Source organism: Saimiri boliviensis, chromosome 3 (genome assembly GCF_048565385.1).
Source record: "Saimiri boliviensis isolate mSaiBol1 chromosome 3, mSaiBol1.pri, whole genome shotgun sequence".
Taxonomy (NCBI): domain Eukaryota; kingdom Metazoa; phylum Chordata; class Mammalia; order Primates; family Cebidae; genus Saimiri; species Saimiri boliviensis.
Window position 1 is genome coordinate 84,902,402 of NC_133451.1, and position 12,817 is coordinate 84,915,218.

The window sequence follows — 12,817 nt, forward strand, 5'->3', positions numbered from 1 at the left end:
TTATTGCGTTTTCTTTCTCTTCCTTCTTTTATCCCCCTTCTATTCTCTGTTTCTTTTTTTTTCTTTTTTTTTTTTTTTTTTTTTTTTGTAACAGTCTCACTGTATCACCCAGGTTAGAGGGCAGTGGTTTAATATTGACACAATACAGCCTGGAATCCCACGGGCTCAGATGATCCTCCCACCTCAGCTGTAGTAGGTACATATAACCATGCCTAGCTAATTTTTGTTTTGTGTGTCTTTTTTTTTTTTTTTTTTTTGTAGAGACAGTTTCATCATGTTACCCAAGCTGCTCTAGAACTCCTGAGAATTCCACCTGCCAGGGAATCCCAAAGTGCTGGGATTAAAAGCATGAACCACCAAACCTGGCCTTCTCTGGTTTTAATTGAGCATTTTAATTTTATCTCTATTTTGTATATTACTACCTCTTTGAAGTATTTTTTTTTTAGTGTCTGCCCTGGAGTTTACAGTATAAAATTTTAACTAATCTACATATAACTTAAAATAAATTAGTTCTGATTCATGTGTAATGATTACTTTAAAATATAGTATTCCCAGTTCCTCTCTTTTGTATTTTTTCTACTATTTCCAGCAAATTTGATTTTGTATTTCTTGAATTTCTGGAAATTATATTGCTAGGTTTAGAAAGATTTATTATTAATAGGTTTTTAGTGGATATTTCTATGAAATATCATTTGTGTACCATTTAATATACCTTGTATTTTACTATTTTTACTAAGGGAAATTTTGACAAGGAAAATTTATAGCATTTCAATTTTAAAATATATGCTTTAGTAGCATTATGTTGTTCTGTGCTTTCTGTTTTCTTTTCTTGTCTTTTGCTTCTCATTATCTTTATTGAGTTTATCCTGTTTTTTATTTGTTTTCATTCTAGAGTTTTGGAATCTAAATCTGTTTCTTTTATTTAATAGACATATTAAACATGTAAAAGCTATACTTAGCTTGTGCCTTTTTATTACAATAAGAAGGATGTAGTATCTACAGTGTCTTTACCCAGAACAAGAAAGGACTTGTAGCAATACAGAATATTTTGTTGATGTTATATGGAATATGGATTCTCAGTTTTCATCACTTTTATTTGCTACTTTGCATCTTTTAGGACTAGTGTTCTAATTATATTAAGCTTCACAGAGATGTTATCAATATTTCAGGACTGGTTATATGCTGTACTGATTCTTTCTCTAGATTGTGTGTGTATGTGTGATCTATATCTTATTCTTTTTATTTCAATTAATTCTTTTTGGATATAGCTTATATTTTTGAATTCTAAACATCTTCCATCTTTGTCCCAAATAGTCTTTATTTTCTGTTTGCACTTTAATGATCATTTTGCTAAATCTAGAATTCTAGGAGCAAAAGAATGTCTTCTCAAAACTTTCAGAGTAGTCTTGACATAGTGTTTGAGGACAATATAACATTTTTTGCTGTTGTTAATCTTTTTGTTTTTCTCTGAAACGTTTTTAAAACATTTCTCTGGGTATTATAATATTTTATAAGATGTTTCTGGGTATAGGTGTTATATATTTATTCTTCTTGAACAACTATCTCAATCTAAAAACATGAACAGAACCTTTTTCCTATTATTGCTTTGATTATTTCTTCCTTTTTTCATCTCTGTTATTTGCTTTTAGAAGTTCTAGTACAGAAATTCTGTAACTCTACATTCTATTCACAAAACATCTGACCTTTCTTTACAACTTAGCTTTCTTGTGTTTCCTACATGGTAGAGAATATTTTTTATCTTTCAGCTCAGTAATTTATCCTTTTTTATTTATTTTTTAAAATTTTATTGTATTTTAGATTGGGGGGAACATGTGCAGGTTCATTACGTTCACATATTCAGTAAAGGTGGACTTCGTGCTTCTCATGTACCCATTACCTATATAATGGTTATTGTGCCCAGCAGGTAATTTTTCTTTAATAACACTGAAGTTTTGCTTATTTGGTATATTATTATTGCAGTAGTTTTATTTATAATTGCAGAGAACTTTTGGTGCCTTCCTCAATTTTCAGGGTCAGACAAGTATCTTAACTGGGGCATAGTACAAACTTCTGAGATCCTTGGAAGGAGGTATCACAGTGGCCTTGAAATATGCATTTTGAGAAGATTGGCATGAGCACTGAACCATAACAAAAGTGAGCCATAACAGGTAATGTGCTGGTACATGAGCCAGGCATTGATATATTAGTTTCTTGATCCCAACAATCGTTCAAAGAAATTAATCAATCGTTTACTTTCTTGACACACATGCTATGTGTGTGTCAGCTAAATAGAAGCTTTGACTAACAGTTATAAATTCTACTAACAAAAGCCTTAATAGGGGTTACATGTGGAGAGGGAGTATAATTACTAGTAGAGCAAAAAGAAAATGGGCTAGGTGCATTGGCTCATGCCTGTAATCCTAGCACATTGGTAGGCCAACACGGGTGGATTGCTTGAGGTCAGGAGTTTGAGACCAGCCTGATCAACATGTTGAAACCCTGTCTCTGCTAAAAATACAAAAATCAGCTGGGCATAGTGGCATGTGCCTGTAATCCCATCTGTAATCCTCAGATCAGGAGGCTGAGGCAGGAGAATCACTTGAACACAGAAGGCAGAGATTGCAGTGAGCCAAGATCGCACCACTACATTTCAGCCTGGGCAACAGAGGGAGACTCTGTCTCACAAAAAAAAAAAAAGGTAAGTAATAAACAGGCTCAGGCTTTGTTAGTGAAGTCTAACTAGTGCACCCTTTGGATCAGCTTTCATGACTTCATGACTTATTTAACTGATAAGAAGTTGCTGCTGAGACATCCACACCTAAACCCTAAGAAGTATTGCTGCCTTGGGCCTCTGGAAACTTAACATTGTCTATTCTAAAACTTCATACCGTGATAAAGCCATAATTAGTGGTGTTAAGATGGAGAAACGGAGATTCCTGAACAGCTTTTACTATTCTAAACAACTCAGATCAGGAATAAGACATGTGAGTACAAAAGCCTTTAAGCAAACCCAGTCCTGACAACTATCCAACTACAAGGGCACACAAAACTCAGAGTGGGAAGTTGATGTATTCACTTCTTTCTTGGTTATTTACTTCTTTAAAGCATAGCCTAAAACAATTTTATAAAGTAAGGCATAGGAGTTATGTTTTCCATGACAAATAGTCAGTTATTCCTCAGAACTGTATAAGGATTTGTCTGTTGAATGTCTATTATCTAGTTTATTGATAAAAAATCTGATGCTGGGCAGTTTCTGAGACCTTCATGAGTGACCTCATTCAATAAATTTTTGGAAGGTTTTAGGTCATCTTCATATTTTTGATATTGTAAATTATTATCATCTGTATTCCTGCATTTTTTTTGAATTGTGTATCTCATGATTCTTTTGCCCTAAATATTTGTGGATTTTTCCTGTTAAATAATCTTGTATTATATTTTTATTTTTTTGTATTATATTTTTATAATATTTTCCTCATCATTATTCTGTTTACTTTTAATGCTTAATCTTTCAGATTGATCTTCTCAGTCTCACCTTATCTTAGTTTTCATATATTTGATATCGTTCCACTTTTTTTATTTTCCCTGAAATGTCTGGCAATCCTTAATTTTTCATTCACATTTTAAATTATAAGAAGAAAATGCTGGTTTGGAGTCTGTGACTACATAGGATAAGAGCTTTGTTAATTGGTGGGACTCACAAAGTGGCAGTGGGAATGACCGATCCGTATGTTGGTAGGCATCTAATGTGAAAATATGGAGCTATTTGCTTTAGGGGCCAGGGGGTATTCAAATCAGCCTGTTTTTCCAAGGTTGTTAATCCAATTTCTTTAGATACTTTTTATTATACTGGTGTTTAGATGCTTAGCCCTCAGACATACTACTCATTAGAGACATGACAATAAGGTTGGAATAATCAGTTCTCATACAGATTTTCAATCAATCCATTGGCTACTCGCTGCCTTCCCTCAGTCTTAGAGCTTCTAAGACCCTGACCTCTCTGAGGTTCCTCAGGAAAAACTGCAGCTCCTTTAGTCACAGCTCCTTCCATGCATACCTCAAGTTGTTGCGACCTCTAATTTGCTGTATCAGGATGGTTGCTCATCTGACTGCAGATCCTGAGCATGACTGGGGGATGCTTGATCTGCTGACTGTCTTCTAAATATTTGACACAATCTCCCTCTTGTTGATTGTTCCTATGTTCCTCTTTGTTTTATGTTTAGCCTCTTTGTTTGTTTCTTTTTCCACTCTTTTAATGAGTACTTGAAATACAGAAGATATAAATGTATGTAACAATTCTGCAATGTTGGACTTAAAGCATCTTACAATATCTTTCTGTACTTCCATTTATTCTTTTTCTTATGCTTTGCCTTTATCTTGATCTAAATTTCTGAGCTGTATCATATTTCTCTTTAAATAATTTTGTTAAAGGTACATCTTGCAGGGCATGTTTACCTCCGTGAGTGTATATTTCCACTTTATACTATCACTATATACAGAATTTTAGGTTGGTGGGTTTTACTTCTTTCAACAGCTTAAATATCTCACTCTACTCTCTTCTCACTTTCATGGTGTCTAAGGACAGATATTACATAATTCTTAAATTGTTTTCTCTATAGATAAGATCTCCCACGCTTTCTGGCATCCTTCAAGATTTTTGTATTAGATTTGCTTTCTAAAATTTGGATACATTATGCTTAGGAGTATATTTGGGGGGGGGGCATTTATCCTGCTCTTTCTCTGAGGTACCTGGATTTATTACGAAAAATTTCAGTCAACATTACTTCAGTTATTTCTTTTAACATTCCTTCCTTTCTTTAATGCTCTTCACAGTATTCCCATAATACCTAAGTTACACCTGTTATAACTGACCCACAGTTGTTGGATGCACTTTACTGTATTGTTTAGTTTACTTTCATTATTTTTTAATTTGTTTTGCATATTGTGAAGTTTCTATCGACATATTATCAGGTTTACTGATCCTTTCCTTGGCATGTCCAGTCTCTTGTTGAGTGCAACACATCAAACGCAATCTTGTGTTTTGTTTTAGTGTTTTTGATTCCAGCATTTGATTTTGACACTTTCTTACAATTTCCATGTTTCTACTTACATTATCCATCTTTTTTTTGATGTTGTTCACTTTTCCCACGAGTGCCCTTAGCACATTTATTATTATTATTTTCAATTCCTGATCTGGTAATACCAAGTTCTCTGTCGTATCTGAGTCTGGTTGTGATGCTTATTTTGCATCTCAGGTTGTGTTTTTTGCCTTTTAACATGCTTTGTAATTTTTTCTTAAAAGCCAGCTAAGATATGTTGAAATAAGGAGTTGAGGTGAATTGGCCTTTAATGTGGGGATTTATCTTTAGCTGTTTGGTGGCTAGGCCGTGTTTATTGTTTGTTCTAGCTGTGGTGTCAGAAGCTAAAATTTTTCTCTAGTATGTTTGCTTTTCTCTCTTCTGCTGTGTTTGGGTTTTCCTAAAATCTGGTTAATATAGTCTGAGGTCCACAATTATTTTTTTAGCTGCAGTCCCTTGTTAATATAAAAGAGCCCTACTAATGTGTTGGTAAGGTGCGAGGGAAATGGAAGCATTATATAATCCTATGATTAGGTCTCAGTCTCTTAGTGAGTCTGCATTCCTGTGCTATGGACTTTCACAAGTACTTACATTTTATTTCCCCTAGGTGAGGCCAAAGGCGTAAGGGAGATTGAAGTTGTGTATTTTCCAATCCCCACTTTGATTAGGCTCTAGTGAAGCCCAAATCCGTTGCCCTTTGATTGCATGCATTCATTTGAGGAGAAACCTTTGCTAATGAAAACAGAATACTCTGGTTGTACTTTAAATAATTAGTTTTTCTCTCCCTTTGTCAGGAGCATGAGAATTTTTCATGTATCTTCACCAAGAGAATCTGGCAGAGTTCCCAAATGTAAAACTCGTGAATGTATAGGGCTTCCCTAAAGCTGAGCTCCCAGAAATTTTCATCTCAAGTTGCTCCATGCTCAGTCTTCAGTCATTTACCTTTTAAATAATTCAATCAATATCTTTAAATGTTCCTGCCTCTCTAGCAGTGGTTTCTGTTTCCTGTAAGATGTGACTTTTTGTATTCACCTGTCTTTCCAATTTTCAGGTAGTAGTTTGCCTTGTGAACTTAATACTCTGAAGAATCTATTGTGCATTCTTGATTTTCAGTTTGCTCACAAAAAAAATGTTTTTTATGTTATGTGGATAGAAGAGACAACTTTCAATTTCTTTACATGTGGGACCAGAAACTGGAAATGTCCTATAGTTTCTCTGTCTCTCTCTCCTTTGCATCTCAACTTCATTTAAATTGCATATATACACACATGAAACAACTATTAAAACATAAATGGACAGTATAATATGCAAATTTCAGAAAAGTATACATGTATGGGAAGAAAACAATTAGAATATAGGAAGCTTTGCTTATAATTTGCTTATAATGAAGCATTTGTCATACTTCATTCTATTAAAATGACAAAACGATCTGAAACAAACAAGGCAAAACATTAAATTTTGTTAGATCTTAGTGGTACAAACACAAATGTTTATCTACTTTTCAGTATTCCCAAAATATTTCATAGTAAATATATTTCAAAATCTTAAATCTATTCATAGTAAATATATTTCAAAATCTTAAATCTACTGAGATGCAACTCACAGTTACAGTTGTAACTAAGTATGTTTATAGTACAAATAACATTGCAAAAAATGCTGAAGTTTGGAAAATAGATTTTTAAAAGAAAGGCCCTTACAAAGAATTGATGACTTAAAAATTAATTCTAAGAAGACAAAGACAAAAATTAATGAATACATAAAATTTGTGTTTTAATTTAATTTTTATGAAGAGATGCTAATTAGCATGTTTCTTTGGCAAGTTAGATAAATCAATCCTGAAACTATGATGGTCTATTCATTTATTCCCGAAGACATGCAACTTCTGCTAGGAATGACTTTCTCTTCTTTTTGTATGGTTAGGAGAGGAGAAAGCAAGAAAAATAAGAAAAAAGAAAACCTTACATCTATTGCCATAATTTGCTCAGTAACAAGAAGCACATATATTTTGTTTATAGAGTTTTCAAGGTTTCTAGCCAAAATACATAAAGTAGATGAATGCATTTTTGAAAGGTCCTAAAATATGCTGCCTATAAGTGAGTAAATTTAGCTTTAAGGACACCCATAGACTGAAAGTGAAGGTATGATAAAACATATGCCATGCAAATGGAAATCCAAAGAGAACAGGGGTAGCCATACCTATATGAGCAAAAATAAAAAGTTCAAGAGACAATGAAGGTCATTATATGGTAATAAAGAAGTTGAATCATTAAGAGAATATAACAAGTATATACCAATCAATCAATCAATCAATGCACCCAACCTCTGAGCACCTAAATATGTAAAGCAAATGTTAACAAATCAGAAGGGAAGAACAGATTACAATACACTAACAGTTGGGGACTTTAATACCCCATTTCTCATAATGACTAGAATATTCAGACAGAATATCAATAAGGAAACACTGGACTTGAACTGTACTCTAGACAAAATGTGACTAAGAGATATATACAGAACATTTTATTTAAGAGCAACAGAATATGCATTCTTCTCAAGCGCACAGAAACACTATGAAGATAAATCAGATGTAAGATCACAAAATAACTCTTATGCTTAAAAAAAGTAAGAAGATTAAAATTGTATCAATCATCTTTTCCAAAAAGAATGACAAGAAATCAATAGTAGGAAAACTAGAAGATTCAAAACTATGTGAAAATTAAGCAACACACTCCTGAACAATCTATGGGTCCATGAAGAAACCAAAAGTGAAATAAACATGATCTTGAGACAAATTAAAATGGAAAGATAGCATTACTAAAACTTATGGAATATAGCAAAAACTGCCCTGCATTCTTAATGTAGGCTTATAATGATAAATGCCTACATTAAGAAAAAAGAAAGATTTCAAATAAGCAATCTAACTTTACATCTTAAGGAAACAGAAAAAGAAGAGCAAAGTGACAAATTAGTAGAAGGAAAAAAGATCAGAGCAGAAATAAATAAAATGGAGTCTAGAAAAACAATAGAAAAGAAAAATAAACTAAGAATTGTATTTTTGTTTGAAATCACAAACAAAATTAGTAAACTTCAGCTAGACTAAGAGAGAAAACATGTAAAATCACAGATGAAATAGGAGACTTATAACTGATACTACAGAAATAGAAAAGATTATGAGAGACTATTATGAATAACTATACTAAAAAAATTTAATATTCTAGAAGAAATGTCTAATCCTAGAAACATATATCCTACCAAGACAGAATCATGAAAAAACAGAAAATCTGAAAAGACTAATAATTAGTAAAGAGATTGAATCAGTAATGAAAAATTTTCCTAATCAAAAAAAAAAAAAAAGTACATTACCAGGTGGCTTCCCTAGTGAATTCTACCAAATATTTTGTAAAAATTAATATAAATTCTTCTCAAACTCTTTCAACAAACTAAAGAGGCAGGAACACTTCCAAACTTATTTTATGAGGCCCAAATTACCCTGATACCAAAGTAAGACAAGGACACTATAGTGCCTTTCTAAAGTGAAAACACAAGCTCAATTCTTTTTATCCTCCTTTCTGAAGTAGAAATTTAACAAAGGCGTGGAAATCAAGTACTTGCAAATATTGAGGAATCTATAGTATAGCACAGTTTTCTGAGAAATGGATTCCTTAAAGTTCATTAGAGACAAGTTCTCGTCTTGTTTTTAATATTTTCAGCAGGCATTGTGCAATTATGCAATAAAGAACACTCTTATTTTTGTTTTAAATTTTCAAGTGAGTGCAATGTTTTTTCAATAGCTCATAAATAGGAATTTAAATTAAATTGGAGTTCAATAAGAGTTGAATTTATTAAATTTCAAAGGTCTCTTGTAGAGTGGTTCATTTAGATGAGTAAATAGAGAGAGTGGTATACTGACAACATCACAATTGCATTTGCTGTCAGGACAACCTAACCCAGATTCTCAGCCCATGACATAGCATGCAAATGTCATGCTAACACTGAGATATGAACACATAGCCAATCCTACATCTACTGAATAGCATCAAGCCGTAAGGGAGCAGTTTGCAAGACTTATCACTGAAGTTTGGCATTTCAGAAGAGAAAGATGAATGTCCTTCTTTTTTTCATATATAAAACACATCATAGATTTCAATCTAATAATAATTTCTTCATCAAATATATTCTAAATATTTTGCTTACTGCTTAGATCTACTTCTCGAATGTTCAAATATATATTAACATATTAACAGCTCTGAGAAATCATATTGCAAAACCAACTGTTTATTTAACTAGCATTGCCCAAATCTTTTTGGCTATAGAGCATGTTCATGATGTGTTTCAGTGATTAATGCTGTGGAATACACTTTGGGAAATATTGTTCCCCAATTATTTAAATCATTTATGCAAGTTTGTGGTATAGTATAACTTGCATTATAAGCCTAAACTTAGAAAAATGTTTTTGTATTGTAATATCTTAAGTTGAATAAATGAACGAGTACAATTAAATTGTGTAATTTTTAATGATATAACTATTCTGAATTTAAAATCTTAATTTGTCTTTTGAGTATTTTATTTTACTAAGACACTCCTATATGAAATTGATTAAAATTCCCCATAGAGTAATTACAGAAATTTTACATTGCACTGCTGTTGGAAATAATTGAATCCTCCCCAAAAAGAAGATGAGGTAAGCTTGTTTTTTTCCTAAACATATGACAGATAAAGGTCCAGATATACCAAAGGTGATGTTAGTAGATTCTTCCATACCTCCAATTATAAGAAATTATTACAACACAAAAGTAGCTGACAATATTGTTTCCAGAACTAAGTCATGGCACATAATTGAATCTGGCTTCCCAACTTATTAGTCTGTCCCAGAAAGAAAAAGATGCACTGCTTTCATTTCACTTTAACAATGTAATCTGAGATGCCATATATAGATATGGTGTTTTTCCCACCTCTTTCTAGAAAAATCCAATACTTTATAATATGTCCCTGTATTAGTCATGGTTCTCTAGTGGGGTGGGACTAATAGAATGAATGTATATGTAAAATGGTAATAGATGTATATATGAAAGGAAGTTTGTTAAGGACTGTTAACTCACACAATCACAAGGTGAAGTCCCACAATAGGCTGCCTGTAAGCTGAGGAGCACGAAAGCCAGTCAGAGTCCTAAACCCTCAAAAATAGAGAAGCCAAGAGTATAGCCTTCAGTCTGTGGCTAAGGCCTGAGAGCTCATGGCAAACAACTGATATAAGTCCAAGAGTCCAAAAGCTGAAGAAGTTGCAGTCCAATGTTTGAGAGCAGGAAGCATCCAGCATGGGAGAAAGATGAAGGCTAGAAACCTCAGCCAGTCTAGTCTTTCCGTGTTTCTCTGCCTGCTGTTATCCTAGCCACCCTGGCAGCTGAGTAGATGGTGCCCACCCAGACTGAGGATGTGTCTGCCTCTTCAAGTCCACTAACTCAAATGTTAATCTCCTTTGGAAACACCTTCCCAGACACTCCCAGGAGCAATACTTTGCATCCTTCAATCCAATCAAGTAGGCACTTGCTATTAACCACCATAGTCCCCTTTCTTAGCATGTATTAGTCACTAGTAGGAAGACTTCAATATGTACAAATGATTGCATTGAAAGATTTAATCACAGTATCCATAATTAAGGAATCATTTTTACAAACAAATTAAAACAGACATAGGGAATACATGAGTTGTTTTGTTTAAATATCCTTGATAAGTATTTCCCTGTAGAACATAACGCCTCCTAGAACTGAATCCTCATAGAACAAAAAACAGACATATACATTATGGTCGTATCCTCAAAAGCAGATGAAAATATCAAAAACTTACCTTATTCCCTGTAACTGTCACCAAGATACTTCTCAACATTTTTTGTTTGTTTGTTTTGTTTTTTGTTTGAGATGTTAACAGTCTCACTCTGTCACCCAGGCTGGAGTACAGTAGTGCCATCTCAGCTCACTGCAACCTCTAACTCCAGAATTCAAGCGATTCTCCTGCCTCAGCCTCTCAAGTAGCTGGGACTATAGGCATGCATCATCACATTTTTTTTTTTTTTTTTGTATTTTTAGTAGGGATGGGGTTTTATCACGTTGGCTGGGCTGTTCTCAAACTCCTGACCTCAGGTGATCCGCCCACCTCGACCTTCCAAAGTGCTGGGATTACAGGCATGAGCCACCTTGCCTGGCCCAATACTTCTCAACAATTTATGACAAATTAATGAATATGGTCTCATCGACTTTTTCAGATTCTTTTCTATCAAAATTATATTAAGTATATCAAGAGAACAACTAATGACAAACTAATCTAAGCAATATGGTATAATTTATATTTAAACTAATTGCTCATCTAGATAATTTAATGAAACAAGCAAATTTCTGTAATAAATTTAATGTTATTATTTTGCATTTTTAAAAGGAAAACAATAACTTCCTGTTGTAACAGGCAAAATGAGGGAAAATATTTATCAATTAGTGAAATCAAGTGTGAGTTTCTTGAGGGTTTTGACTTTGAAAATTTATAAAAATTTTACTAAAATAAGGTCCATCTTTTTCTTCATCAGAAGAAAACTATTTGCATGGTTAATATTTGTAATATGTTTGGAAGACCTTATGCATTGGTAAAGAAGGTGACAAGCATATTAGACCAGGAAACAGTTTTAGATCTATAAAGAAATAAAACACACAGGACAATTTGCTTTTCATGGTGTGACTCTTACAGCACACATCCATCAGAGGAAGGGGAAAATAAAACCAAATAATATTTGTTAATTTTAGAATGATTTTATTCCTGCTATTCCTAAATAATGGGGAATTTCTATTACTTCTCAAATCCCTGTTTTACTTTGCAACAGAGAAAATCAACAATAATGTTTTTATTATAACTGTGTGAATAAAACATATCTAATATTTTGGATATTGCATATGAAGTATTTTTTAATTGTCTTAATATTGCTATATTTACAATTATGACTTATTCTTTATACATTAAAAGCATTAGGTTGAAAATAAGGGAGATCTATCTAGAACAAATCTGTACATTTGCTGCATACTACTAAATTAAAACTAATTTTTATTTACTGTTCAAATCCTTAATACCTGCCTAATGGATTAAGTGGGGATACAACCATCTCATTGTCTGAAAATTAAATTAAGTTGGAAAGGCCCTCTTTTTATCTTACTTTCCCTCACTGATTCTCCTTCTCTCTGGCTCTTTTATTCTCCAGATTGAGTCTATTGAGTATAAGAAGAAAACCTGTAAGGCTTATCCTCAAAAGCAATAACAAAAAATACTTCAGTTGAATGTGTTAGCGGGTTGGATAAATATTGGTTTGCCTGGGTGACATACCACATAACTTTCTCTCTAAGTTACTGAAATAACGATCTCTTCCTTTTTGTGATATGGAACTATGGAAGAATCTTGCCAAATAAAATAGATAGCATGGAGATTCTGAATCTATGTTACAGTTACCCTTTTTAAATTTCACAGAGCAAAATTTTGAGCCTATTTACTTCTAAGTCTGTCTTAACAGGTAACAAAAGAGTAAGTCATATTTATGTATCACATCACCATGAGAGATAATAAGATTATTTATTCATTGAATATTTAATAAATGTCTACTCTGTGTTTAAACACTTGGGACTTAACATTGAAAAGATAAATTTCCTACCCTTAATAATTTACATCTTGAATTAGAAGGAAAAGGGGAGTGATAAAGGATAAATATTATAAAG